Below are 6,056 nucleotides of genomic sequence, written 5' to 3' on the forward strand. Positions count from 1 at the left end.
AGCCGGTCCCGCCCCGCCCCCGCCTGGGCCCCCCTCATTGAGCCGGGGGCCCATCAATCAACCTCACCGCTGCCAGTCCCTGGGCAGCTCCCGGCGCCCTCCGGCCGCTGCCACTACTGTGGCAGCTCCCGGCCCCCGGCTCGGGCGCTAGCTTTCCCACTCGGTGGCTCGGCCGGGGAGAGGTAAACAAAATGTAATATCCATCCGCCGCCCGGGGGTGGGGAGTGAGCGCACCCGCCGCTGGGAGGGAGGGTCCCCGCGCCGCCGCAGGCCTCCTCGGACTCCACGCCCTGCTGCAGGCGGCTGGGCAGGAGTCGCGGGACCACAAGTACCCAGGCAGCTCCAGCAGTGCCTAGTGTACTCCCTTCTCCCTAGTTCATCTTCCTGGAGCTTTTCCCCAGAAAGCCGGGCATCCTCCGAGCATCAGGACACCGCTGTTCAGATGGTGCCCCGAGCGATAAGCTTGCTCTGTTGAAAATGCGCTTGCATCCGTGGTGCTGCCTGGAGTTTTAAAAATTAGTTTCATTATCTTTTCCCAGCCATCTCCTCCCCATTAAAAAAGAAACAATTGCTGGCTTTTAGTTGGTGTCACCCTCCATTCCCCCCCCCCAAGAAAGCTTTGAGTATTTTTCAGCAGAAGAGCAGCCGAAGGCAACTTTTAACTCAGACCAAAAGACCCAGTGTAATCACTAATTCTTTGTCTCCCAAGACAGTGCCCAGAGGGCCCAGAGAAACAAACCTCAGCGCCCGCACCTCCTGCAAGGCTTCTGGCCGGAAGCCAGAGCCCTCTTCTCCTGGCGCCCCTCCCCCAACACACACGTGGACCACAAAGGCATTCAGTCCTGAGACTCAGCTGAGGGATGCCTTTTCATTCCAGTTATTCTCAGCTTCCCCAGGAGGGGCCAGGCCGCTGGCTTAGGCAGAAACCCACCACCCGAAAGGGGCTTGAATTCAGGCAGAGGCTTGGACCTCCAGACCTTCGCCAAGTGTATCCTGGTACATCAAGCCATCTGGTTGGGAAACAGACTTAAAAAATAGTCAAGGGCCTGGGAAAGGGGAGTTTGGAAGATTCTTGGAGGCCTCCGAGTTTTTACATGCGTGTTGGCCTATTATCTAGTTGGAGAGGGGAAGGGGACCATGTAATGTGCTGCCTACATTGGGACACTTTTGAGTCAAAAAGAGAGCTCTGAATAATTATGCCCACAGACCATATTTACAACTTACAATTATGCACAAACAAATCACTCCAGAGATGAGGAGCTCCTGGGAGATTGGCCAGAGAGGACACCACAAGGCCACAGGGTTTGAAAAGAAGCTCAAGAAGTGGCCCCAGGCCTCCTGGCACACCTCACGGTCCTCCTCCTGGCAAACCTGCCTAGGGCTCAGTCCCTGACCCTAGATGACTCATCTGTCCCCCCAGGTCATCATCGTGACTGTTCAGTAGGATCTCTCCATCCTTGTCCCATGAAGACTCTTGTGCTGTTGCCTGTCTCAGGACCAGACCAGACGGGAGGCAGCCTCTGCTGATGGGTCAGAAAGAAAGGCGCAGCCTCCTCTGCTCAGTGACCAGCAACAGTGCTTTATAACTAGGGGTTTGGGAGACCCTAGTCCAACCCTATCTGGGTCTTTGATTTTGAATGAAAATTGAGTCAAGACATTTTTTTTTTTTCTCCCTAGGCCCCCCTTTCTCCAACTGTAAAATGAGAAGCCTCACACTTGCCCTGCTCAGCTCACGTGATTGCTTTAGGAATAGATATATATTTTTCAATTCCAGAAAATCTATGAAGGTTTACTATAAGCCAGCCCCTGTGCTGGGGGTTAAGGATCCAAGTGTGAGTAAGATTTGGTCTCTGCCACCCAGGAGCTCAGAGTCCAGATCCAGAGAAATACATGGAAATATGTCTTTTCATTGTGTAAAAAGGTGACAATTAGATATCAAAGTGTCAAGGGATCGAGGAAGAAGAAACCTCTTATTGGATTTCGGGGGGTTTTCTCAAAAAATGTGATTTTTTTTCATCTTGAATTAATCCAGAAGAAATATTTATTGAAACCCACCATGCACCAGACACTGAGGATAGAAATATAATGATTTAAAAAATCTATTTTGGGGACTTCCCGTCCTGGCCCAGCAGTTAATGAATCTGACTAGTATCCATGAGGAGGAGGGTTTGATCCCCGGTCCCACTCAGTGGGTTAAGGATCCAGCATTGCCGTGAGCTATGGTGTAGGTTGCAGATGCGGCTCGGATCCCACGTTGCTGTGGCGTGGCACAGGCTTCAGCTCCGACTGGACCCCTATCCTGGGAACCCCCATATGCTGCGGGTGTGGCCTCAAAAAGACAAAAAAAAAATCCATTTTCTGTCCTCATGGATCTTGAAAAAGTTCTGTGAGTCATTAAATGACATGAATAAGAGATTGTCACTGGCATTTCGGGCAGAGAGAAAGAATGTGCGAGAGCAAAGTCCTGAAACTGCTGGTAACTCCCTGGGGCTCTGGTGTTGGCAGCTTGGGACAAGTGTCCAGGCATGTGGCTGGAAGCATATTGGGATTAGAATGAGAAGGGGCAAAGAGACCACTCAGAGTAGAAAAGATGAAGCATCAAGGCTTCTATTAAATGGGGAAGCAGCATGGTTCATCAGGTTCTAGAAAGATCATGCTGGAGGTCACATGAAGTAGTATCAGTGGGCTTCCAAGGAAAGAAAAAGCACCATCACCTGGAGATCCAGAAAGAAAAAGCTTGCGATGAGGCATAACCAGTGTCTCCATGCTTGCCAGCACATTCATTACTTCCCATGAACTTATACAGTGGCCACAGTGCAGCCCATTTTTGAAGGTCAAATTTATGACCTTGGCCACCTACTGGAATGCAGAATAAATTACATAATGTCTACCAAGCACCTTAAACTCTTCTACCCCTATTGGCAGTAATTCTCAGATTGAAGGAAAAAAAAAATATGACAGGAAGATCTGCGGGAATCTTCATTCTTGTACTTTTTAGCTCTATGACCTTAGATGAATTTAGAATTCACGTCATCACTCATTAGCTCATACGTACGTTTAGCAAATGTACAGTAGGTACCTGCTACGTATGAAGCCCTAGACTAGGTTCTGTGTCTATGGACCAAATCAAAGTTTTTTTGAGAACCAATCCTAGGACTACTGTGTCACCTTAAAGCTGATATATGCCATAGGTGATGACATTCACCTTTCTTAAACAACTCTTAAAGAAAGCCATATCTAGGCTCAAAAACCTGTGACAAACTTGCAGGACAAATTGTAGAGAATGCCACCACATGCTGATGCACAGGCTGTGGACTGCACAAGTACAGAACATTCCATTCCGCACTGAGGCCTTGTGAATGGCACCCCTGGAGTTGGACAAAACAGTCTTCTCGACTGGAACTTTGGGCATAGACACAAGGGGCTGGAATTCCAGAACTTCCCAACAACTTCATCTCCTACTCTTCCAGGTTACATGCTGGACAGCCACTTACCACATGATGCCTATGGCTTGAATCATACCCTCTTTGATGTTTGATGCCTCTATGTTTCCCTGAAATTAGCTGTTTCCAAAGCATTCTGTCCACCTTGTTCCAGCCAGAGTCCCCAGCTCTCATGTGACTTTATGGTGGCCTCGGGTTTTAAATGGTAGGTTCAAAACCAGGGAGGCATGGGTGTGCATGGTCAACGAGGAGGAGGTTTGCAGTGTGAAGGCATGAGCTGTAATCTAGATTTTCCTAACAATAGAATCTGCAGCTAGTTTGGCATCGGAGTCAGTAAACGTTGGCGAGAAGATAAGCCCCCCTAATACTCCTCCCTGTTAACTCCAGGAAGAGTTCCTGTCATTCTTTGAGTAAGGAGGAAGGGGGAGACCCGGAAACAGGGTGCCCGGCTTCACTGCTGCAGCCATCCATCGGAGACGCATTAGGTCAGGGTCACTGAGATCCAGGGGTTTGCATAGTCGTGATGGAAGGACGCATTTCCAGTGGTGATGAGGCCTGTGGCTTGCTTCCAAGCTTCATGTCATAAATTGCCCCATTACTTTGAGAGTCTTCTACTAACTTTAATAATTATTATACTTTAATTATGTCTCGGGAGCGCTAGACCAGCCCCTTTCTCTCTGATTCTTACATAATCCATCAAAATATGTATCATTCCCACCACTTTACACATGAAGGAATCAGGACCCAGAGCAACTCATTAATTTTTCCCATGGTCTCGCATTACTCCACGGCTGTGCTGGTGGCGTGGATGTGTGTGTGTGTGCCTGTGTGTGCTGGGGAGGAAGGGGGCAGGGGGATGAGTTTCCTCTGACACTATACAGAGTCATGTTGCCTGTCATTACGCTTTTTTAGATGTCTAAATTTGGGGCTTGAACGGCCCACTTGAAATCCTCCCATAACAGTGGTTTCTTTCTTTTCCTTTCTTCCTTCCTCTCTTTCCTTCTTTCTTTCTTTTTTGGCTGCGCCTGCAGCTTCAGCTTGTAGAAGCTCCTGGTTCAGGGATTGAACCTATGCCACAGCAGTGACCCAAGCCAGTATAATAACAACACCAGATCCCTAACCCACTGTGTCACAAGAGAACTCCTATAGCGATTTCTTTTCTCAGTTTTTTTTTTTTTTCCCCCAAACAACTTATCTCTCTTTTTTCCTAGGGCCACAAGTGCAGCTCTTGGCAACACCTGATCCTTAACCCTCTGAGTGAGGCCAAGATCGAACCTGCATCTTTATGGATACTAGTTGGGTTTGTTTCCACTGAGCCACAAGGGCAACTCTTCAAACAACTTGTCTTTGAAAAGTAGGTGCTGGAGTTCTCTCGGTGGTGCAGTGGAAATGAATCCGAATAGGAACCATGAGGTTGCCAGTTCGATCCTTGGCCTCACTCAGTGGGTTAAGGATCCAGTGTTGCTGTGAGCTGTGGTGTAGGTCAAAGACACGGCTAGATCCTGTGTTGCTGTGGATGTGGCATAGGCCAGTAGCTGTAGCTCCAATTTGACCCCTAGCCTGGTAACCTCCATATGCCACGAGTGTGGCCCTCAAAAAAAAAAAAGGCAAAAAAATAGAAAAGTAATTGCTTATGTACAAGGTGATTCCTAGTAGCACCCATTAAAATGCAACTTTTTGTTTCTTGGTTTTACCATGGTTAGGTAGGGGACATGTTTGTCTCTTTGGATAAATGGCCCCCTAGGAAAAGTCCAGTCTACAGAATAAAAGAAATTGCCATGTTGGACTCATTTTTCTCCCCAGGCTCTGGTTTTTGGCTCTTCTTCCCATGTGGGAAAATAGTTGGTGAGTGCTTACAAATGAAATAAATACAGGAGATTTTTTTGTTGGTGCTCTTAACTCAGAGGAGGGGGGAAACCCAACACGTGGGAATTTTCTGGGTGTTGCATACTGTCTCCCATTGCTGTTATGTATAACCCAGCAGCCAATAAACAAAAGTGAAAACAGGTAAAATGATCCAGCCAGCCCAGGAAGTGCTACAAACATGCGTATTATCTAGAGTGCTAGGTTACTGTAAAAATAGATTCAGTCTGAAGGGCGTTCTGGTAAATTTAGCATGTGTTTCCATACCTGGCAGAGAGACAGACAGACAGACAGACAGACAGACCTCGGGGGGGAAAAGGTCCCATCGCTGTGCTTCGTGAGCTTTAGGGCCCTTCATGGAGCCGAGGTAACAATACCTTCCTCACAAGGGGGACAGACGGAAGCAAATGACCATCCACGACCCCCTTCAGCTTTTCAAAAGCCAACCTTCAGTTTGGGGAAAAGAGCTGGTCACCAGTGTCTACACTACGACACGGTGAGTGTTCAATCCATTTGGGCCCCAACTTGGCCAATGAGTAACATGACCTTGAAGGGCCCTGATGGCTCAGATGGGGGTCTGCGAAGCATAAATGTGTGCAGCAGGCTTGCCCATTTACGAAGCCCTCTCATGCATTTCCTCCCATTTCATCCTCACCGTAGCTCCAGAGAGGAGGTTTCATTACCAGGCTCAGTAGAAGAAACTGAGGGTCAAAGAAGTTCACTCACTAGCTTGTGAGCACAAACCCAGCA

This window comes from Sus scrofa, chromosome 3, assembly GCF_000003025.6.
Source record: "Sus scrofa isolate TJ Tabasco breed Duroc chromosome 3, Sscrofa11.1, whole genome shotgun sequence".
Lineage (NCBI taxonomy): Eukaryota > Metazoa > Chordata > Mammalia > Artiodactyla > Suidae > Sus > Sus scrofa.